The sequence below is a fragment of the Pleurodeles waltl genome, unplaced genomic scaffold (assembly GCF_031143425.1).
Source record: "Pleurodeles waltl isolate 20211129_DDA unplaced genomic scaffold, aPleWal1.hap1.20221129 scaffold_39, whole genome shotgun sequence".
NCBI lineage: Eukaryota > Metazoa > Chordata > Amphibia > Caudata > Salamandridae > Pleurodeles > Pleurodeles waltl.
The window spans coordinates 8,795,292-8,818,509 of NW_027150097.1; the positions used below are offsets into that span (position 1 = coordinate 8,795,292).

Here is a 23,218-nt window from a genome sequence, read left to right on the forward strand (position 1 = left end):
AAGTCCTTGTCTCAGAGGCACTAAGTTGATTGGTATGGAGCCAGGCACCTCCTGATCTGAATCTTGAACTGGCTCCAAATTCTGCATGTCCACACCCCTTGTAGTAGATGATTGAGAATTAGTAGCAGTCACCACCGGCCATGTGCACTGGCTCAAACTTCTGCATGTCCACACCCCATGTAGTCGATGATTGAGAATTAGTAGCAGTCACCACCAGATTCACTGTCAGGATGATCTATCCTCTCTCCTTCATCAGCTTCAGATCCCACTGTTTCCCTGAGCAGGAAGGTCTGGAATTGAAAATACAGAGGACATTAAACAACATTCACTCATTACATGGCACTCATTTTGGTTTATACGCTCGAAATTGAGCCATGAGGGAGATGTGAAGAGTGTCAGGATGGCCGAGTGGTCTAAGGTGCTGCGTTGAGGTCGCAGCCTTACTTGGAGGTGTGGGTTCAAATCCCACTTCTGACAAGTGTATTTTGCAAGGTGGATACATTTTTGGACTTTTTTTTCCCAAGCACCGTATCAAAAACAATGTCAACAGTTTCTGTAAATTATCGATAAGATCTATTTTCCGTTGCTTGCACTAATTGCCTGAAGTTGGCTAAATCGCAGTAAATCGGTAAAGCAGGAAATCACAGCATCTTCAACAAATCGTGATAGAGGGGCAGAGATAAAGGTTTCGACCCTACATATCAAAAGCGCAGCTGTCAATAGTTCAGCAGGTTCACAGTGCAGAAGGTTCAGTGGCACCAGGGTCCCCTGCGTCCCAATCACAGCTGGTTTTTAACTTCTGTATTCAGGGCATGGGAGGGGTGTGTTGCATCGTGAACACACGGTGCCTGTTTCGCAAATAAGTTTTAATAAATATACAGAGAATAATATAGAGTCATTGGCCACGAGGAACACCTTCCCTGACCTTTTATTCTCTCCGGTTCCACGTCACCGCGCCTACCATCCAACTCCAAAACTCGGGGGAGACTAACACTCCCTACCTCCCTTGGTGTGCATCATAGGCGTGCCCATGACGAACACAACATTTCTCCTTAACCAATACAAAACAAACATAGCTGCTCAAAAAAAAGATACTATACTAAACCAGTATACAAGAATAGTACACAACAAGAAATGCCACATTCAGTCAATCCACCCCGAATCCTTGCAGCCGCGTTGAGCATGGCGGTCGAGGACTCAAACTGTACCGTTCAAGTCCTTGTCTCAGAGGCACTGAGTTGATTGGTATGGAGCCAGACACCTCCTGATCTGAATCTTGAACTGGCTCCAAATTCTGCATGTCCACACCCCCTGTAGTAGATGATTGAGAATTAGTAGCAGTCACCACCGGCCATGTGCACTGGCTCAAAATTCAGCATGTCCACACCCCATGTAGTAGATGATTGAGAATTAGTAGCAGTCACCACCGGATCCACTGTCAGGATGATCCATCCTCTCTCCTTCATCAGCTTCAGATCCCACTTTTTCCCTGAGCAGGAAGGTCTGGAATTGAAAATACAGAGGACATTAAACAACATTCACTCAGTACATGGCACTCATTTTGGTTTATAAGCTGGAAATTGAGCCATCAATGCAATGTCAAGAGTGTCAGGATGGCCGAGTGGTCTAAGGTGCTGCGTTCAGGTCGCAGTCTCCTTTGGAGACATGGGTTCGAATCCCACTTCTGACAAGTGTCTTTTGCGAGGTGGATACATTTTTGGACTTTTTTTTTCCAAGCACCCGTATCAAAAACAATGTCAACAGTTTCTGTAAATTATCGATAAGATCTATTGTCCGTTGCTTGCACTAATTTCCTGAAGTTGGCTAAATCGCAGTAAATCGGTAAAGCGGGAAATCACAGCATCTTCAACAAATCATGATAGAGGGGCAGAGATAAAGGTTTCGACCCTACATATCAAGAGCGCAGCTGTCAATAGTTCAGCAGGTTCACAGTGCAGAAGGTTCAGTGGCACCAGGGTCCCCTGCGTCCCAATCACAGCTGGTTTTTAACTTCTGTATTCAGGGCATGGGAGGGGTGTGTTGCATCGTGCACACACGGTGCCTGTTTCACAGATAAGTTTGAATAAATACCCAGAGAATAATATAGAGTCATTGGCCACGAGGAACACCTTCCCTGACCTTTTATTCTCTCCGGTTCCACATCACCGCACCTACCATCCAACTCCAAAACTCGTGGGAGACTAACACTCCCTACCTCCCTTGGTGTGCATCATAGGCGTGCCCATGACGAACACAACATTTCTCCTTAACCAATACAAAACAAACATAGCTGCTCAAAAAAAAGATACTATACTAATCCAGTATACAAGAATAGTACACAACAAGAAATGCCACATTCAGTCAATCCACCCCGAATCCTTGCAGCCGCGTTGAGCATGGCGGTCGAGGACTCAAACTGTACCGTTCAAGTCCTTGTCTCAGAGGCACTGAGTTGATTTGTATGGAGCCAGGCACCTCCTGATCTGAATCTTGAACTGGCTCCAAATTCTGCATGTCCACACCCCTTGTAGTAGATGATTGAGAATTAGTAGCAGTCACCACCGGCCATGTGCACTGGCTCAAACTTCTGCATGTCCACACCCCATGTAGTCGATGATTGAGAATTAGTAGCAGTCACCACCGGATTCACTGTCAGGATGATCCATCCTCTCTCCTTCATCAGCTTCAGATCCCACTGTTTCCCTGAGCAGGAAGGTCTGGAATTGAAAATACAGAGGACATTAAACAACATTCACTCAGTACATGGCACTCATTTTGGTTTATACGCTCGAAATTGAGCCATGAGGGAAGTGTGAAGAGTGTCAGGATGGCTGAGTGGTCTCAGGCGCTGCCTTCAGGTTGCAGCCTCCCTTGGAGGTGTGGGTTCAAATCCCACTTCTGACAAGTGTATTTTGCGAGGTGGATACATTTTTTGACTTTTTTTTCCCAAGCACCGTATCAAAAACAATGTCAACAGTTTCTGTAAATTATCGATAAGATCTATTTTCCGTTGCTTGCACTAATTGCCTGAAGTTGGCTAAATCGCAGTAAATTGGTAAAGCAGGAAATCACAGCATCTTCAACAAATCGTGATAGAGGGGCCGAGATAAAGGTTTCGACCCTACATATCAAAAGCACAGCTGTCAATAGTTCAGCAGGTTCACAGTGCAGAAGGTTCAGTGGCACCAGGGTCCCCTGCGTCCCAATCACAGCTGGTTTTTAACTTCTGTATTCAGGGCATGGGAGGGGTGTGTTGCATCGTGCACACACAGTGCCTGTTTCGCAAATAAGTTTTAATAAATACACAGAGAATAATATAGAGTCATTGGCCACGAGGAACACCTTCCCTGACCTTTTATTCTCTCCGGTTCCACGTCACCGCGCCTACCATCCAACTCCAAAACTCGGGGGAGACTAACACTCCCTACCTCCCTTGGTTTGCCTCATAGGCGTGCCCATGACGAACACAACATTTCTCCTTAACCAATACAAAACAAACATAGCTGCTCAAAAAAAAGATACTATACTAAACCAGTATACAAGAATAGTACACAACAAGAAATGCCACATTCAGTCAATCCACCCCGAATCCTTGCAGCCGCGTTGAGCATGGCGGTCGAGGACTCAAACTGTACCGTTCAAGTCCTTGTCTCAGAGGCACTGAGTTGATTGGTATGGAGCCAGGCACCTCCTGATCTGAATCTTGAACTGGCTCCAAATTCTGCATGTCCACACCCCTTGTAGTAGATGATTGAGAATTAGTAGCAGTCACCACCGGCCATGTGCACTGGCTCAAACTTCTGCATGTCCACACCCCAAGTAGTCGATGATTGAGAATTAGTAGCAGTCACCACCGGATTTACTGTCAGGATGATCCATCCTCTCTCCTTCATCAGCTTCAGATCCCACTGTTTCCCTGAGCAGGAAGGTCTGGAATTGAAAATACAGAGGACATTAAACAACATTCACTCAATACATGGCACTCATTTTGGTTTATAAGCTGGAAATTGAGCCATCAGTGCAGTGTCAAGAGTGTCAGAATGGCTGAGTGGTCTAAGGCGCTGCGTTCAGGTTGCAGTCTCCTTTGGAGGCGTGGGTTCGAATCCCACTTCTGAAAAGTGTCTTTTGCGAGGTGGATACATTTTTTGTCTTTTTTTTTCCAAGCACCCGTATCAAAAACAATGTCAACAGTTTCTGTAAATTATCGATAAGATCTATTGTCCGTTGCTTGCACTAATTTCCTGAAGTTGGCTAAATCGCAGTAAATCGGTAAAGCGGGAAATCACAGCATCTTCAACAAATCGTGATAGAGGGGCAGAGATAAAGGTTTTGACCCTACATATCAAGAGCGCAGCTGTCAATAGTTCAGCAGGTTCACAGTGCAGAAGGTTCAGTGGCACCAGGGTCCCCTGCGTCCCAATCACAGCTGGTTTTTAACTTCTGTATTAAGGGCATGGGAGGGGTGTGTTGCATCGTGCACACATGGTGCCTGTTTCGCAGATAAGTTTTAATAAATACACAGAGAATAATATAGAGTCATTGGCCACGAGGAACACCTTCTCTGGCCTTTTATTCTCTCCAGTTCCACGTCACCGCGCCTACCATCCAAGTCCAAAACTCGGGGGAGACTAACACTCCCTACCTCCCTTGGTGTGCATCATAGGCGTGCCCATGACGAACACAAAATTTCTCCTTAACCAATACAAAACAAACATAGCTGCTCAAAAAAAAGATACTATACTAATCCAGTATACAAGAATAGTACACAACAAGAAATGCCACATTCAGTCAATCCACCCCGAATCCTTGCAGCCGCGTTGAGCATGGCGGTTGAGGACTCAAACTGTACCGTTCAAGTCCTTGTCTCAGAGGCACTGAGTTGATTGGTATGGAGCCAGGCACCTCCTGATCTGAATCTTGAACTGGCTCCAAATTCTGCATGTCCACACCCCTTGTAGTAGATGATTGAGAATTAGTAGCAGTCACCACCGGCCATGTGCACTGGCTCAAACTTGTGCATGTCCACACCCCAAGTAGTCGATGATTGAGAATTAGTAGCAGTCACCACCGGATTTACTGTCAGGATGATCCATCCTCTCTCCTTCATCAGCTTCAGATCCCACTGTTTCCCTCAGCAGGAAGGTCTGGAATTGAAAATACAGAGGACATTAAACAACATCCACTCAGTACATGGCACTCATTTTGGTTTATAAGCTGGAAATTGAGCCATCAGTGCAGTGTCAAGAGTGTCAGGATGGCCGAGTGGTCTAAGGCGCTGCGTTCAGGTCGCAGTCTCCTTTGGAGGCGTGGGTTCGAATCCCACTTCTGACAAGTGTATTTTGCGAGGTGGATACATTTTTTTACTTTTTTTTCCCAAGCACCGTATCAAAAACAATGTCAACAGTTTCTGTAAATTATCGATAAGATCTATTTTCCGTTGCTTGCACTAATTGCCTGAAGTTGGCTAAATCGCAGTAAATCGGTAAAGCAGGAAATCACAGCATCTTCAACAAATCGTGATTGAGGGGCCGAGATAAAGGTTTCGACCCTACATATCAAAAGCGCAGCTGTCAATAGTTCAGCAGGTTCACAGTGCAGAAGGTTCAGTGGCACCAGGGTCCCCTGCGTCCCAATCACAGCTGGTTTTTAACTTCTGTATTCAGGGCATGGGAGGGGTGTGTTGCATCGTGAACACACGGTGCCTGTTTCGCAAATAAGTTTTAATAAATATACAGAGAATAATATAGAGTCATTGGCCACGAGGAACACCTTCCCTGACCTTTTATTCTCTCCGGTTCCACGTCACCGCGCCTACCATCCAACTCCAAAACTCGGGGGAGACTAACACTCCCTACCTCCCTTGGTGTGCATCATAGGCGTGCCCATGACGAACACAACATTTCTCCTTAACCAATACAAAACAAACATAGCTGCTCAAAAAAAAGATACTATACTAAACCAGTATACAAGAATAGTACACAACAAGAAATTCCACATTCAGTCAATCCACCCCGAATCCTTGCAGCCGCGTTGAGCATGGCGGTCGAGGACTCAAACTGTACCGTTCAAGTCCTTGTCTCAGAGGCACTGAGTTGATTGGTATGGAGCCAGGCACCTCCTGATCTGAATCTTGAACTGGCTCCAAATTCTGCATGTCCACACCCCCGGTAGTAGATGATTGAGAATTAGTAGCAGTCACCACCGGCCATGTGCACTGGCTCAAAATTCAGCATGTCCACACCCCATGTAGTAGATGATTGAGAATTAGTAGCAGTCACCACCGGATCCACTGTCAGGATGATCCATCCTCTCTCCTTCATCAGCTTCAGATCCCACTTTTTCCCTGAGCAGGAAGGTCTGGAATTGAAAATACAGAGGACATTAAACAACATTCACTCAGTACATGGCACTCATTTTGGTTTATAAGCTGGGAATTGAGCCATCAGTGCAGTGTCAAGAGTGTCAGGATGGCCGAGTGGTCTAAGGCGCTGCGTTCAGGTTGCAGTCTCCTTTGGAGGCGTGGGTTCGAATCCCACTTCTGACAAGTGTCTTTTGCGAGGTGGATACATTTTTGGACTTTTTTTTCCAAGCACCGGTATCAAAAACAATGTCAACAGTTTCTGTAAATTATCGATAAGATCTATTGTCCGTTGCTTGCACTAATTTCCTGAAGTTGGCTAAATCGCAGTAAATCGGTAAAGCGGGAAATCACAGCATCTTCAACAAATCGTGATAGAGGGGCAGAGATAAAGGTTTCGACCCTACATATCAAGAGCGCAGCTGTCAATAGTTCAGCAGGTTCACAGTGCAGAAGGTTCAGTGGCACCAGGGTCCCCTGCGTCCCAATCACAGCTGGTTTTTAACTTCTGTATTCAGGGCATGGGAGGGGTGTGTTGCATCGTGCACACACGGTGCCTGTTTCGCAGATAAGTTTTAATAAATACACAGAGAATAATATAGAGTCATTGGCCACGAGGAACACCTTCCCTGACCTTTTATTCTCTCCGGTTCCACGTCACCGCGCCTACCATCCAACTCCAAAACTCGTGGGAGACTAACACTCCCTACCTCCCTTGGTGTGCATCATAGGCGTGCCCATGACGTACACAACATTTCTCCTTAACCAATACAAAACAAACATAGCTGCTCAAAAAAAAGATACTATACTAATCCAGTATACAAGAATAGTACACAACAAGAAATGCCACATTCAGTCAATCCACCCCGAATCCTTACAGCCGCGTTGAGCATGGCGGTCGAGGACTCAAACTGTACCGTTCAAGTCCTTGTCTCAGAGGCACTGAGTTGATTGGTATGGAGCCAGGCACCTCCTGATCTGAATCTTGAACTGGCTCCAAATTCTGCATGTCCACACCCCCTGTAGTAGATGATTGAGAATTAGTAGCAGTCACCACCGGCCATGTGCACTGGCTCAAAATTCAGCATGTCCACACCCCATGTAGTAGATGATTGAGAATTAGTAGCAGTCACCATCGGATCCACTGTCAGGATGATCCATCCTCTCTCCTTCATCAGCTTCAGATCCCACTGTTTCCCTGAGCAGGAAGGTCTGGAATTGAAAATACAGAGGACATTAAACAACATTCACTCAGTACATGGCACTCATTTTGGTTTATAAGCTGGAAATTGAGCCATCAGTGCAGTGTCAAGAGTGTCAGGATGGCCGAGTGGTCTAAGGCGCTGCGTTCAGGTTGCAGTCTCCTTTGGAGGCGTGGGTTCGAATCCCACTTCTGACAAGTGTCTTTTGCGAGGTGGATACATTTTTGGACTTTTTTTTCCAAGCACCGGTATCAAAAACAATGTCAACAGTTTCTGTAAATTATCGATAAGATCTATTGTCCGTTGCTTGCACTAATTTCCTGAAGTTGGCTAAATCGCAGTAAATCGGTAAAGCAGGAAATTACAGCATCTTCAACAAATCGTGATAGAGGGGCAGAGATAAAGGTTTCGACCCTACATATCAAGAGCGCAGCTGTCAATAGTTCAGCAGGTTCACAGTGCAGAAGGTTCAGTGGCACCTGGGTCCCCTGCGTCCCAATCACAGCTGGTTTTTAACTTCTGTATTCAGGGCATGGGAGGGGTGTGTTGAATCGTGCACACACGGTGCCTGTTTCGCAGATAAGTTTTAATAAATACACAGAGAATAATATAGAGTCATTGGCCATGAGGAACACCTTCCCTGACCTTTTATTCTCTCCGGTTCCACGTCACTGTGCCTACCATCCAACTCCAAAACTCGGGGAGACTAACACTCCCTACCTCCCTTGGTGTGCATCATAGGCGTGCCCATGACGAACACAACATTTCTCCTTAACCAATACAAAACAAACATAGCTGCTCAAAAAAAAGATACTATACTAATCCAGTATACAAGAATAGTACACAACAAGAAATGCCACATTCAGTCAATCCACCCCGAATCCTTGCAGCCGCGTTGAGCATGGCGGTCGAGGACTCAAACTGTACCGTTCAAGTCCTTGTCTCAGAGGCACTAAGTTGATTGGTATGGAGCCAGGCACCTCCTGATCTGAATCTAGAACTGGCTCCAAATTCTGCATGTCCACACCCCTTGTAGTAGATGATTGAGAATTTGTAGCAGTCACCACCGGCCATGTGCACTGGCTCAAACTTCTGCATGTCCACACCCCATGTAGTCGATGATTGAGAATTAGTAGCAGTCACCACCAGATTCACTGTCAGGATGATCTATCCTCTCTCCTTCATCAGCTTCAGATCCCACTGTTTCCCTGAGCAGGAAGGTCTGGAATTGAAAATACAGAGGACATTAAACAACATTCACTCATTACATGGCACTCATTTTGGTTTATACGCTCGAAATTGAGCCATGAGGGAGATGTGAAGAGTGTCAGGATGGCCGAGTGGTCTAAGGTGCTGCGTTGAGGTCGCAGCCTTACTTGGAGGTGTGGGTTCAAATCCCACTTCTGACAAGTGTATTTTGCAAGGTGGATACATTTTTGGACTTTTTTTTCCCAAGCACCGTATCAAAAACAATGTCAACAGTTTCTGTAAATTATCGAAAAGATCTATTTTCCCTTGCTTGCACTAATTGCCTGAAGTTGGCTAAATCGCAGTAAATCGGTAAAGCAGGAAATCACAGCATCTTCAACAAATCGTGATAGAGAGGCCGAGATAAAGGTTTCGACCCTACATATCAAAAGCGCAGCTGTCAATAGTTCAGCAGGTTCACAGTGCAGGAGGTTCAGTGGCACCAGGGTCCCCTGCGTCCCAATCACAGCTGGTTTTTAACTTCTGTATTCAGGGCATGGGAGGGGTGTGTTGCATCGTGAACACACGGTGCCTGTTTCGCAAATAAGATTTAATAAATATACAGAGAATAATATAGAGTCATTGGCCACGAGGAACACCTTCCCTGACCTTTTATTCTCTCCGGTTCCACGTCACCGCGCCTACCATCCAACTCCAAAACTCGGGGGAGACTAACACTCCCTACCTCCCTTGGTGTGCATCATAGGCGTGCCCATGACGAACACAACATTTCTCCTTAACCAATACAAAACAAACATAGCTGCTCAAAAAAAAGATACTATACTAAACCAGTATACAAGAATAGTACACAACAAGAAATGCCACATTCAGTCAATCCACCCCGAATCCTTGCAGCCGCGTTGAGCATGGCGGTCGAGGACTCAAACTGTACCGTTCAAGTCATTGTCTCAGAGGCACTGAGTTGATTGGTATGGAGCCAGGCACCTCCTGATCTGAATCTTGAACTGGCTCCAAATTCTGCATGTCCACACCCCCTGTAGTAGATGATTGAGAATTAGTAGCAGTCACCACCGGCCATGTGCACTGGCTCAAAATTCAGCATGTCCACACCCCATGTAGTAGATGATTGAGAATTAGTAGCAGTCACCACCGGATCCACTGTCAGGATGATCCATCCTCTCTCCTTCATCAGCTTCAGATCCCACTTTTTCCCTGAGCAGGAAGGTCTGGAATTGAAAATACAGAGGACATTAAACAACATTCACTCAGTACATGGCACTCATTTTGGTTTATAAGCTGGAAATTGAGCCATCAATGCAATGTCAAGAGTGTCAGGATGGCCGAGTGGTCTAAGGCGCTGCGTTCAGGTCGCAGTCTCCTTTGGAGACATGGGTTCGAATCCCACTTCTGACAAGTGTCTTTTGCGAGGTGGATACATTTTTGGACTTTTTTTTTCCAAGCACCCGTATCAAAAACAATGTCAACAGTTTCTGTAAATTATCGATAAGATCTATTGTCCGTTGCTTGCACTAATTTCCTGAAGTTGGCTAAATCGCAGTAAATCGGTAAAGCGGGAAATCACAGCATCTTCAACAAATCATGATAGAGGGGCAGAGATAAAGGTTTCGACCCTACATATCAAGAGCGCAGCTGTCAATAGTTCAGCAGGTTCACAGTGCAGAAGGTTCAGTGGCACCAGGGTCCCCTGCGTCCCAATCACAGCTGGTTTTTAACTTCTGTATTCAGGGCATGGGAGGGGTGTGTTGCATCGTGCACACACGGTGCCTGTTTCGCAGATAAGTTTGAATAAATACCCAGAGAATAATATAGAGTCATTGGCCACGAGGAACACCTTCCCTGACCTTTTATTCTCTCCGGTTCCACATCACCGCACCTACCATCCAACTCCAAAACTCGTGGGAGACTAACACTCCCTACCTCCCTTGGTGTGCATCATAGGCGTGCCCATGACGAACACAACATTTCTCCTTAACCAATACAAAACAAACATAGCTGCTCAAAAAAAAGATACTATACTAATCCAGTATACAAGAATAGTACACAACAAGAAATGCCACATTCAGTCAATCCACCCCGAATCCTTGCAGCCGCGTTGAGCATGGCGGTCGAGGACTCAAACTGTACCGTTCAAGTCCTTGTCTCAGAGGCACTGAGTTGATTTGTATGGAGCCAGGCACCTCCTGATCTGAATCTTGAACTGGCTCCAAATTCTGCATGTCCACACCCCTTGTAGTAGATGATTGAGAATTAGTAGCAGTCACCACCGGCCATGTGCACTGGCTCAAACTTCTGCATGTCCACACCCCATGTAGTCGATGATTGAGAATTAGTAGCAGTCACCACCGGATTCACTGTCAGGATGATCCATCCTCTCTCCTTCATCAGCTTCAGATCCCACTGTTTCCCTGAGCAGGAAGGTCTGGAATTGAAAATACAGAGGACATTAAACAACATTCACTCAGTACATGGCACTCATTTTGGTTTATACGCTCGAAATTGAGCCATGAGGGAAGTGTGAAGAGTGTCAGGATGGCTGAGTGGTCTAAGGCGCTGCCTTCAGGTCGCAGCCTCCCTTGGAGGTGTGGGTTCAAATCCCACTTCTGACAAGTGTATTTTGCGAGGTGGATACATTTTTTGACTTTTTTTTCCCAAGCACCGTATCAAAAACAATGTCAACAGTTTCTGTAAATTATCGATAAGATCTATTTTCCGTTGCTTGCACTAATTGCCTGAAGTTGGCTAAATCACAGTAAATTGGTAAAGCAGGAAATCACAGCATCTTCAACAAATCGTGATAGAGGGGCCGAGATAAAGGTTTCGACCCTACATATCAAAAGCACAGCTGTCAATAGTTCAGCAGGTTCACAGTGCAGAAGGTTCAGTGGCACCAGGGTCCCCTGCGTCCCAATCACAGCTGGTTTTTAACTTCTGTATTCAGGGCATGGGAGGGGTGTGTTGCATCGTGCACACACAGTGCCTGTTTCGCAAATAAGTTTTAATAAATACACAGAGAATAATATAGAGTCATTGGCCACGAGGAACACCTTCCCTGACCTTTTATTCTCTCCGGTTCCACGTCACCGCGCCTACCATCCAACTCCAAAACTCGGGGGAGACTAACACTCCCTACCTCCCTTGGTTTGCCTCATAGGCGTGCCCATGACGAACACAACATTTCTCCTTAACCAATACAAAACAAACATAGCTGCTCAAAAAAAAGATACTATACTAAACCAGTATACAAGAATAGTACACAACAAGAAATGCCACATTCAGTCAATCCACCCCGAATCCTTGCAGCCGCGTTGAGCATGGCGGTCGAGGACTCAAACTGTACCGTTCAAGTCCTTGTCTCAGAGGCACTGAGTTGATTGGTATGGAGCCAGGCACCTCCTGATCTGAATCTTGAACTGGCTCCAAATTCTGCATGTCCACACCCCTTGTAGTAGATGATTGAGAATTAGTAGCAGTCACCACCGGACATGTGCACTGGCTCAAACTTCTGCATGTCCACACCCCAAGTAGTCGATGATTGAGAATTAGTAGCAGTCACCACCGGATTTACTGTCAGGATGATCCATCCTCTCTCCTTCATCAGCTTCAGATCCCACTGTTTCCCTGAGCAGGAAGGTCTGGAATTGAAAATACAGAGGACATTAAACAACATTCACTCAATACATGGCACTCATTTTGGTTTATAAGCTGGAAATTGAGCCATCAGTGCAGTGTCAAGAGTGTCAGGATGGCTGAGTGGTCTAAGGCGCTGCGTTCAGGTTGCAGTCTCCTTTGGAGGCGTGGGTTCGAATCCCACTTCTGACAAGTGTCTTTTGCGAGGTGGATACATTTTTTGTCTTTTTTTTTTCAAGCACCCGTATCAAAAACAATGTCAACAGTTTCTGTAAATTATCGATAAGATCTATTGTCCGTTGCTTGCACTAATTTCCTGAAGTTGGCTAAATCGCAGTAAATCGGTAAAGCGGGAAATCACAGCATCTTCAACAAATCGTGATAGAGGGGCAGAGATAAAGGTTTTGACCCTACATATCAAGAGCGCAGCTGTCAATAGTTCAGCAGGTTCACAGTGCAGAAGGTTCAGTGGCACCAGGGTCCCCTGCGTCCCAATCACAGCTGGTTTTTAACTTCTGTATTAAGGGCATGGGAGGGGTGTGTTGCATCGTGCACACATGGTGCCTGTTTCGCAGATAAGTTTTAATAAATACACAGAGAATAATATAGAGTCATTGGCCACGAGGAACACCTTCCCTGGCCTTTTATTCTCTCCAGTTCCACGTCACCGCGCCTACCATCCAAGTCCAAAACTCGGGGGAGACTAACACTCCCTACCTCCCTTGGTGTGCATCATAGGCGTGCCCATGACGAACACAAAATTTCTCCTTAACCAATACAAAACAAACATAGCTGCTCAAAAAAAAGATACTATACTAATCCAGTATACAAGAATAGTACACAACAAGAAATGCCACATTCAGTCAATCCACCCCGAATCCTTGCAGCCGCGTTGAGCATGGCGGTTGAGGACTCAAACTGTACCGTTCAAGTCCTTGTCTCAGAGGCACTGAGTTGATTGGTATGGAGCCAGGCACCTCCTGATCTGAATCTTGAACTGGCTCCAAATTCTGCATGTCCACACCCCTTGTAGTAGATGATTGAGAATGAGTAGCAGTCACCACCGGCCATGTGCACTGGCTCAAACTTCTGCATGTCCACACCCCAAGTAGTCGATGATTGAGAATTAGTAGCAGTCACCACCGGATTTACTGTCAGGATGATCCATCCTCTCTCCTTCATCAGCTTCAGATCCCACTGTTTCCCTGAGCAGGAAGGTCTGGAATTGAAAATACAGAGGACATTAAACAACATCCACTCAGTACATGGCACTCATTTTGGTTTATAAGCTGGAAATTGAGCCATCAGTGCAGTGTCAAGAGTGTCAGGATGGCCGAGTGGTCTAAGGCGCTGCGTTCAGGTCGCAGTCTCCTTTGGAGGCGTGGGTTCGAATCCCACTTCTGACAAGTGTATTTTGCGAGGTGGATACATTTTTTGACTTTTTTTTCCCAAGCACCGTATCAAAAACAATCTCAACAGTTTCTGTAAATTATCGATAAGATCTATTTTCCGTTGCTTGCACTAATTGCCTGAAGTTGGCTAAATCGCAGTAAATCGGTAAAGCAGGAAATCACAGAATCTTCAACAAATCGTGATAGAGGGGCCGAGATAAAGGTTTCGACCCTACATATCAAAAGCGCAGCTGTCAATAGTTCAGCAGGTTCACAGTGCAGAAGGTTCAGTGGCACCAGGGTCCCCTGCGTCCCAATCACAGCTGGTTTTTAACTTCTGTATTCAGGGGATGGGAGGGGTGGGGGTGTTGCGTCGTGCACACACAGTGCCTGTTTTGCAGAGAAGTTTTAATAAATACACAAAGAATAATATGGAGTCTTTAGCCACGAGGAACACCTTCCCCTACCTTTTATTCTCTCCGATTCCACATCACCGCACCTACCATCCAACTCCAAAACTCGGGGGAGACTAACACTCCCTACCTCCCTTGGTGTGCATCATTGGCGTGCCCATGACGAACACAACATTTCTCCTTAACCAATACAAAACAAACATAGCTGCTCAAAAAAAAGATACTATACTAAACCAGTATACAAGAATAGTACACAACAATAAATACCACATTCAGTCAATCCACCCCGAATCCTTGCAGCCGCGTTGAGCATGGCGGTCGAGGACTCAAATTGTACCCTTCAAGTCCTTGTCTCAGAGGCACTGAGTTGATTGGTATGGAGCCAGGCACCTCCTGATCTGAATCTTGAACTGGCTCCAAATTCTGCATGTCCACACCCCCTGTAGTAGATGATTGAGAATTAGTAGCAGTCACCACCGGCCATATGCACTGGCTCAAAATTCTGCAAGTCCACACCCCATGTAGTAGATGATTGAGAATTAGTAGCAGTCACCACAGGGTCCACTGTCAGGATGATCCATCCTCTCTCCTTCATCAGCTTCAGATCCCACTGTTTCCCTGAGCAGGAAGGTCTGGAATTGAAAATACAGAGGACATTAAATAACATTCACTCAGTACATGGCACTCATTTTGGTTTATAAGCTGGAAATTGAGCCATCAATCTGGTGTCAAGAGTGTCAGGATGGCCGGGTGGTCTAAGGTGCTGCATTCAGGTCACAGTCTCCCTTGGAGACGTGGGTTCAAACCCCTCTTCTGACAAGTGTCTTTTGCGAGGTGGATACATTTTTGGACTTTTTTTTTCCAAGCACCCTTATCAAAAACAATGTCAAAAGTTTCTGTAAATTATCGATAAGATCTATTGTCCGTTGCTTGCACTAATTGCCTGAAGTTGGCTAAATCGCAGTAAATCGGTAAAGCAGGAAATCACAGCATCTTCAACAAATCGTGATAGAGGGGCCGAGATAAAGGTTTCGACCCTACATATCAAAAGCACAGCTGTCAATAGTTCAGCAGGTTCACAGTGCAGAAGGTTCAGTGGCACCAGGGTCCCCTGCGTCCCAATCACAGCTGGTTTTTAACTTCTGTATTCAGGGCATGGGAGGGGTGTGTTGCATCGTGCACACACAGTGCCTGTTTCGCAAATAAGTTTTAATAAATACACAGAGAATAATATAGAGTCATTGGCCACGAGGAACACCTTCCCTGACCTTTTATTCTCTCCGGTTCCACGTCACCGCGCCTACCATCCAACTCCAAAACTCGGGGGAGACTAACACTCCCTACCTCCCTTGGTTTGCCTCATAGGCGTGCCCATGACGAACACAACATTTCTCCTTAACGAATACAAAACAAACATAGCTGCTCAAAAAAAAGATACTATACTAAACCAGTATACAAGAATAGTACACAACAAGAAATGCCACATTCAGTCAATCCACCCCGAATCCTTGCAGCCGCGTTGAGCATGGCGGTCGAGGACTCAAACTGTACCGATCAAGTCCTTGTCTCAGAGGCACTGAGTTGATTGGTATGGAGTCAGGCACCTCCTGATCTGAATCTTGAACTGGCTCCAAATTCTGCATGTCCACACCCCCTGTAGTAGATGATTGAGAATTAGTAGCAGTCACCACCGGCCATGTGCACTGGCTCAAAATTCAGCATGTCCACACCCCATGTAGTAGATGATTGAGAATTAGTAGCAGTCACCACCGGATCCACTGTCAGGATGATCCATCCTCTCTCCTTCATCAGCTTCAGATCCCACTTTTTCCCTGAGCAGGAAGGTCTGGAATTGAAAATACAGAGGACATTAAACAACATTCACTCAGTACATGGCACTCATTTTGGTTTATAAGCTGGAAATTGAGCCATCAGTGCAGTGTCAAGAGTGTCAGGATGGCCGAGTGGTCTAAGGCACTGAGTTCAGGTTGCAGTCTCCTTTGGAGGCGTGGGTTTGAATCCCACTTCTGACAAGTGTCTTTTGCGAGGTGGATACATTTTTGGACTTTTTTTTTCCAAGCACCCGTATCAAAAACAATGTCAACAGTTTCTGTAAATTATCGATAAGATCTATTGTCCGTTGCTTGCACTAATTTCCTGAAGTTGGCTAAATCGCAGTAAATCGGTAAAGCGGGAAATCACAGCATCTTCAACAAATCGTGATAGAGGGGCAGAGATAAAGGTTTTGACCCTACATATCAAGAGCGCAGCTGTCAATAGTTCAGCAGGTTCACAGTGCAGAAGGTTCAGTGGCACCAGGGTCCCCTGCGTCCCAATCACAGCTGGTTTTTAACTTCTGTATTCAGGGCATGGGAGGGGTGTGTTGCATCGTGCACACACGGTGCCTCTTTCGCAGATAAGTTTTAATAAATACACAGAGAATAATATAGAGTCATTGGCCACGAGGAACACCTTCCCTGGCCTTTTATTCTCTCCAGTTCCACGTCACCGCGCCTACCATCCAACTCCAAAACTCGGGGGAGACTAACACTCCCTACCTCCCTTGGTGTGCATCATAGGCGTGCCCATGACGAACACAACATTTCTCCTTAACCAATACAAAACAAACATAGCTGCTCAAAAAAAAGATACTATACTAATCCAGTATACAAGAATAGTACACAACAAGAAATGCCACATTCAGTCAATCCACCCCGAATCCTTGCAGCCGCGTGGAGCATGGCGGTCGAGGACTCAAACTGTACCGTTCAAGTCCTTGTCTCAGAGGCACTGAGTTGATTGGTATGGAGCCAGGCACCTCCTGATCTGAATCTTGAACTGGCTCCAAATTCTGCATGTCCACACCCCTTGTAGTAGATGATTGAGAATTAGTAGCAGTCACCACCGGCCATGTGCACTGGCTCAAACTTGTGCATGTCCACACCCCAAGTAGTTGATGATTGAGAATTAGTAGCAGTCACCACCGGATTTACTGTCAGGATGATCTATCCTCTCTCCTTCATCAGCTTCAGATCCCACTGTTTCCCTGAGCAGGAAGGTCTGGAATTGAAAATACAGAGGACATTAAACAACATTCACTCAATACATGGCACTCATTTTGGTTTATAAGCTGGAAATTGAGCCATCAATATGGTGTCAAGAGTGTCAGGATGGCTGAGTGGTCTAAGGCGCTGCGTTCAGGTTGCAGTCTCCTTTGGAGGCGTGGGTTCGAATCCCACTTCTGACAAGTGTATTTTGCGAGGTGGATACATTTTTTGACTTTTTTTTCCCATGCACCGTATCAAAAACAATGTCAACAGTTTCTGTAAATTATCGATAAGATCTATTTTCCGTTGCTTGCACTAATTGCCTGAAGTAGGCTAAATCGCAGTAAATCGGTAAAGCAGGAAATCACAGCATCTTCAACAAATCGTGATAGAGGGGCCGAGATAAAGGTTTCGACCCTACATATCAAAAGCGCAGCTGTCAATAGTTCAGCAGGTTCACAGTGCAGAAGGTTCAGTGGCACCAGGGTCCCCTGCGTCCCAATCACAGCTGGTTTTTAACTTCTGTATTCAGGGGATGGGAGGGGTGGGGGTGTTGCGTCGTGCACACACAGTGCCTGTTTTGCAGAGAAGTTTTAATAAATACACAAAGAATAATATGGAGTCTTTAGCCACGAGGAACACCTTCCCCTACCTTTTATTCTCTCCGATTCCACATCACCGCACCTACCATCCAACTCCAAAACTCGGGGGAGACTAACACTCCCTACCTCCCTTGGTGTGCATCATTGGCGTGCCCATGACGAACACAATATTTCTCCTTAACCAATACAAAACAAACATAGCTGCTCAAAAAAAAGATACTATACTAAACCAGTATACAAGAATAGTACACAACAATAAATACCACATTCAGTCAATCCACCCCGAATCCTTGCAGCCGCGTTGAGCATGGCGGTCGAGGACTCAAATTGTACCCTTCAAGTCCTTGTCTCAGAGGCACTGAGTTGATTGGTATGGAGCCAGGCACCTCCTGATCTGAATCTTGAACTGGCTCCAAATTCTGCATGTCCACACCCCGTGTAGTAGATGATTGAGAATTAGTAGCAGTCACCACCGGCCATATGCACTGGCTCAAAATTCTGCAAGTCCACACCCCATGTAGTAGATGATTGAGAATTAGTAGCAGTCACCACAGGGTCCACTGTCAGGATGATCCATACTCTCTCCTTCATCAGCTTCAGATCCCACTGTTTCCCTGAGCAGGAAGGTCTGGAATTGAAAATACAGAGGACATTAAATAACATTCACTCAGTACATGGCACTCATTTTGGTTTATAAGCTGAAAATTGAGCCATCAGTCTGGTGTCAAGAGTGTCAGGATGGCCGGGTGGTCTAAGGTGCTGCATTCATGTCACAGTCTCCCTTGGAGACGTGGGTTCAAACCCCTCTTCTGACAAGTGTCTTTTGCGAGGTGGATACATTTTTGGACTTTTTTTTTCCAAGCACCCTTATCAAAAACAATGTCAAAAGTTTCTGTAAATTATCGATAAGATCTATTGTCCGTTGCTTGCACTAATTGCCTGAAGTTGGCTAAATCGCAGTAAATCGGTAAAGCAGGAAATCACAGCATCTTCAACAAATCGTGATAGAGGGGCCGAGATAAAGGTTTCGACCCTACATATCAAAAGCACAGCTGTCAATAGTTCAGCAGGTTCACAGTGCAGAAGGTTCAGTGGCACCAGGGTCCCCTGCGTCCCAATCACAGCTGGTTTTTAACTTCTGTATTCAGGGCATGGGAGGGGTGTGTTGCATCGTGCACACACAGTGCCTGTTTCGCAAATAAGTTTTAATAAATACACAGAGAATAATATAGAGTCATTGGCCACGAGGAACACCTTCCCTGACCTTTTATTCTCTCCGGTTCCACGTCACCGCGCCTACCATCCAACTCCAAAACTCGGGGGAGACTAACACTCCCTACCTCCCTTGGTTTGCATCATAGGCGTGCCCATGACGAACACAACATTTCTCCTTAACCAATACAAAACAAACATAGCTGCTCAAAAAAAAGATACTATACTAAACCAGTATACAAGAATAGTACACAACAATAAATACCACATTCAGTCAATCCACCCCGAATCCTTGCAGCCGCGTTGAGCATGGCGGTCGAGGACTCAAATTGTACCCTTCAAGTCCTTGTCTCAGAGGCACTGAGTTGATTGGTATGGAGCCAGGCACCTCCTGATCTGAATCTTGAACTGGCTCCAAATTCTGCATGTCCACACCCCCTGTAGTAGATGATTGAGAATTAGTAGCAGTCACCACCGGCCATATGCACTGGCTCAAAATTCTGCAAGTCCACACCCCATGTAGTAGATGATTGAGAATTAGTAGCAGTCACCACAGGGTCCACTGTCAGGATGATCCATACTCTCTCCTTCATCAGCTTCAGATCCCACTGTTTCCCTGAGCAGGAAGGTCTGGAATTGAAAATACAGAGGACATTAAACAACATTCACTCAGTACATAGCACTCATTTTGGTTTATAAGCTGGAAATTGAGCCATCAGTGCAGTGTCAAGAGTGTCAGGATGGCTGAGTGGTCCAAGGCGCTGCTTTCAGGTCGCAGTCTCCTTTGGAGACGTGGGTTCGAATCCCACTTCTGACAAGCGTCTTTTGCGAGGTGGATACATTTTTTGTCTTTTTTTTTCCAAGCACCCGTATCAAAAACAATGTCAACAGTTTCTGTAAATTATCGATAAGATCTATTGTCCGTTGCTTGCACTAATTTCCTGAAGTTGGCTAAATCGCAGTAAATCGGTAAAGCGGGAAATCACAGCATCTTCAACAAATCGTGATAGAGGGGCAGAGATAAAGGTTTTGAACCTACATATCAAGAGCGCAGCTGTCAATAGTTCAGCAGGTTCACAGTGCAGAAGGTTCAGTGGCACCAGGGTCCCCTGCGTCCCAATCACAGCTGGTTTTTAACTTCTGTATTCATTGCATGGGAGGGGTGGGTTGCATCGTGCACACACGGTGCCTGTTTCTCAGATAAGTTTTAATAAATACACAGAGAATAATATAGAGTCATTGGCCACGAGGAACACCTTCCCTGACCTTTTATTCTCTCCGGTTCCACGTCACCGTGCCTACCATCCAACTCCAAAACTCGGGGGAGACTAAGACTCCCTACCTCCCTTGGTGTGCATCATAGGCGTGCCCATGACGAACACAACATTTCTCCTTAACCAATACAAAACAAACATAGCTGCTCAAAAAAAAGATACTATACTAATCCAGTATACAAGAATAGTACACAACAAGAAATGCCACATTCAGTCAATCCACCCCGAATCCTTGCAGCCGCGTTGAGCATGGCGGTCGAGGACTCAAACTGTACCGTTCAAGTCCTTGTCTCAGAGGCACTGAGTTGATTGGTATGGAGCCAGGCACCTCCTGATCTGTATCTTGAACTGGCTCCAAATTCTGCATGTCCACACCCCTTGTAGTAGATGATTGAGAATTAGTAGCAGTCACCACCGGCCATGTGCACTGGCTCAAACTTCTGCATGTCCACACCCCAAGTAGTCGATGATTGAGAATTAGTAGCAGTCACCACCGGATTCACTGTCAGGATGATCCATCCTCTCTCCTTCATCAGCTTCAGATCCCACTGTTTCCCTGAGCAGGAAGGTCTGGAATTGAAAATACAGAGGACATTAAACAACATTCACTCAGTACATGGCAGTCATTTTGGTTTATACGCTCGAAATTGAGCCATGAGCATGGTGTGAAGAGTGTCAGGATGGCCGAGTGGTCTAAGGCGCTGCGTTCAGGTTGCAGCCTCCCTTGGAGACGTGGGTTCATACCCCTCTTCTGACAAGTGTCTTTTGCGAGGTGGATACATTTTTGGACTTTTTTTTTTCAAGCACCCTTATCAAAAACAATGTCAACAGTTTCTGTAAATTATCGATAAGATCTATTTTCCGTGGCTTGCACTAATTGCCTGAAGTTGGCTAAATCGCAGTAAATCGGTAAAGCAGGAAATCACAGCATCTTCAACAAATCGTGATAGAGGGGCCGAGATAAAGGTTTCGACCCTACATATCAAAAGCGCAGCTGTCAATAGTTCAGCAGGTTCACAGTGCAGAAGGTTCAGTGGCACCAGGGTCCCCTGCGTCCCAATCACAGCTGGTTTTTAACTTCTGTATTCAGGGGATAGGAGGGGTGGGGGTGTTGCGTCGTGCACACACAGTGCCTGTTTTGCAGAGAAGTTTTAATAAATACACAAAGAATAATATGGAGTCTTTGGCCACGAGGAACACCTTCCCCTACCTTTTATTCTCTCCGATTCCACATCACCGCACCTACCATCCAACTCCAAAACTCGGGGGAGACTAACACTCCCTACCTCCCTTGGTGTGCATCATGGGCGTGCCCATGACGAACACAACATTTCTCCTTAACCAATACAAAACAAACATAGCTGCTCAAAAAAAAGATACTATACTAATCCAGTATACAAGAATAGTACACAACAATAAATACCACATTCAGTCAATCCACCCCGAATCCTTGCAGCCGCGTTGAGCATGGCGGTCGAGGACTCAAACTGTACCGTTCAAGTCCTTTTCTCAGAGGCACTGAGTTGATTGGTATGGAGCCAGGCACCTCCTGATCTGAATCTTGAACTGGCTCCAAATTCTGAATGTCCACACCCCCTGTATAGATGATTGAGAATTAGTAGCAGTCACCACCGGCCATATGCACTGGCTCAAAATTCTGCAAGTCCACACCCCATGTAGTAGATGATTGAGAATTAGTAGCAGTCACCACAGGGTCCACTGTCAGGATGGTCCATCCTCTCTCCTTCATCAGCTTCAGATCCCACTGTTTCCCTGAGCAGAAAGGTCTGGAATTGAAAATACAGAGGACATTAAATAACATTCACTCAGTACATGGCACTCATTTTGGTTTATAAGCTGGAAATTGAGCCATCAGTCTGGTGTCAAGAGTGTCAGGATGGCCGGGTGGTCTAAGGTGCTGCATTCAGGTCACAGTCTCCCTTGGAGACATGGGTTCAAACCCATCTTCTGACAAGTGTCTTTGCGTGGTGGATACATTTTTGGACTTTTTTTTCCAAGCACCCTTATCAAAAACAATGGCAACAGTTTCTGTAAATTATCGATAAGATCTATTGTCCGTTGCTTGCACTAATTGCCTGAAGTTGGCTAAATCGCAGTAAATCGGTAAAGCAGGAAATCACAGCATCTTCAACAAATGGTGATAGAGGGGCCGAGGTAAAGGTTTCGACCCTACATATCAAAAGCACAGCTGTCCATAGTTCAGCAGGTTCACAGTGCAGAAGGTTCAGTGGCACCAGGGTCCCCTGCGTCCCAATCACAGCTGGTTTTTAACTTCTGTATTCTGGGCATGGGAGGGGTGTGTTGCATCGTGCACACACAGTGCCCGTTTCGCAAATAAGTTTTAATAAATACACAGAGAATAATATAGAGTCATTGGCCATGAGGAACACCTTCCCTGACCTTTTATTCTCTCCGGTTCCACGTCACCGCGCCTACCATTCAACTCCAAAACTCGGGGGAGACTAACACTCCCTACCTCCCTTGGTGTGCATCATAGGCGTGCCCATGACGAACACAACATTTCTCCTAAACCAATACAAAACAAACATAGCTGCTAAAAAAAAAGATACTATACTAAACCAGTATACAAGAATAGTACACAACAAGAAATGCCACATTCAGTCAATCCACCCCGAATCCTTGCAGCCGCGTTGAGCATGGCGGTCGAGGACTCAAACTGTACCGTTCAAGTCCTTGTCTCAGAGGCACTGAGTTGATTGGTATGGAGCCAGGCACCTCCTGATCTGAATCTTGAACTGGCTCCAAATTCTGCATGTCCACACCCCCTGTAGTAGATGATTGAGAATTAGTAGCAGTCACCACTGGCCATGTGCACTGGCT

General features: G+C 45.8%; 9 non-coding genes across 9 annotated transcripts; all 9 read left to right on the forward strand.

Moving 5' to 3' along the window:
* The first annotated feature begins 394 nt into the window (after positions 1 to 394).
* On the forward strand, positions 395 to 477 carry TRNAL-GAG (transfer RNA leucine (anticodon GAG)). The gene has a single exon. It is a non-coding gene; the product is annotated as a tRNA-Leu (tRNA).
* A 4,771-nt stretch (positions 478 to 5,248) lies between these two features.
* TRNAL-CAG (transfer RNA leucine (anticodon CAG)) lies at positions 5,249 to 5,331 on the forward strand. The gene has a single exon. It is a non-coding gene; the product is annotated as a tRNA-Leu (tRNA).
* A 1,130-nt stretch (positions 5,332 to 6,461) lies between these two features.
* TRNAL-CAG (transfer RNA leucine (anticodon CAG)) lies at positions 6,462 to 6,544 on the forward strand. The gene has a single exon. It is a non-coding gene; the product is annotated as a tRNA-Leu (tRNA).
* A 1,130-nt stretch (positions 6,545 to 7,674) lies between these two features.
* On the forward strand, positions 7,675 to 7,757 carry TRNAL-CAG (transfer RNA leucine (anticodon CAG)). Its single transcript has one exon. It is a non-coding gene; the product is annotated as a tRNA-Leu (tRNA).
* Positions 7,758 to 8,886: 1,129 nt separating this feature from the next.
* Positions 8,887 to 8,969, forward strand: TRNAL-GAG (transfer RNA leucine (anticodon GAG)). Its single transcript has one exon. It is a non-coding gene; the product is annotated as a tRNA-Leu (tRNA).
* Positions 8,970 to 10,099: 1,130 nt separating this feature from the next.
* TRNAL-CAG (transfer RNA leucine (anticodon CAG)) lies at positions 10,100 to 10,182 on the forward strand. The gene has a single exon. It is a non-coding gene; the product is annotated as a tRNA-Leu (tRNA).
* A 2,344-nt stretch (positions 10,183 to 12,526) lies between these two features.
* TRNAL-CAG (transfer RNA leucine (anticodon CAG)) lies at positions 12,527 to 12,609 on the forward strand. Its single transcript has one exon. It is a non-coding gene; the product is annotated as a tRNA-Leu (tRNA).
* A 1,131-nt stretch (positions 12,610 to 13,740) lies between these two features.
* On the forward strand, positions 13,741 to 13,823 carry TRNAL-CAG (transfer RNA leucine (anticodon CAG)). The gene has a single exon. It is a non-coding gene; the product is annotated as a tRNA-Leu (tRNA).
* A 3,562-nt stretch (positions 13,824 to 17,385) lies between these two features.
* Positions 17,386 to 17,468, forward strand: TRNAL-CAG (transfer RNA leucine (anticodon CAG)). The gene has a single exon. It is a non-coding gene; the product is annotated as a tRNA-Leu (tRNA).
* Positions 17,469 to 23,218: the final 5,750 nt, after the last annotated feature.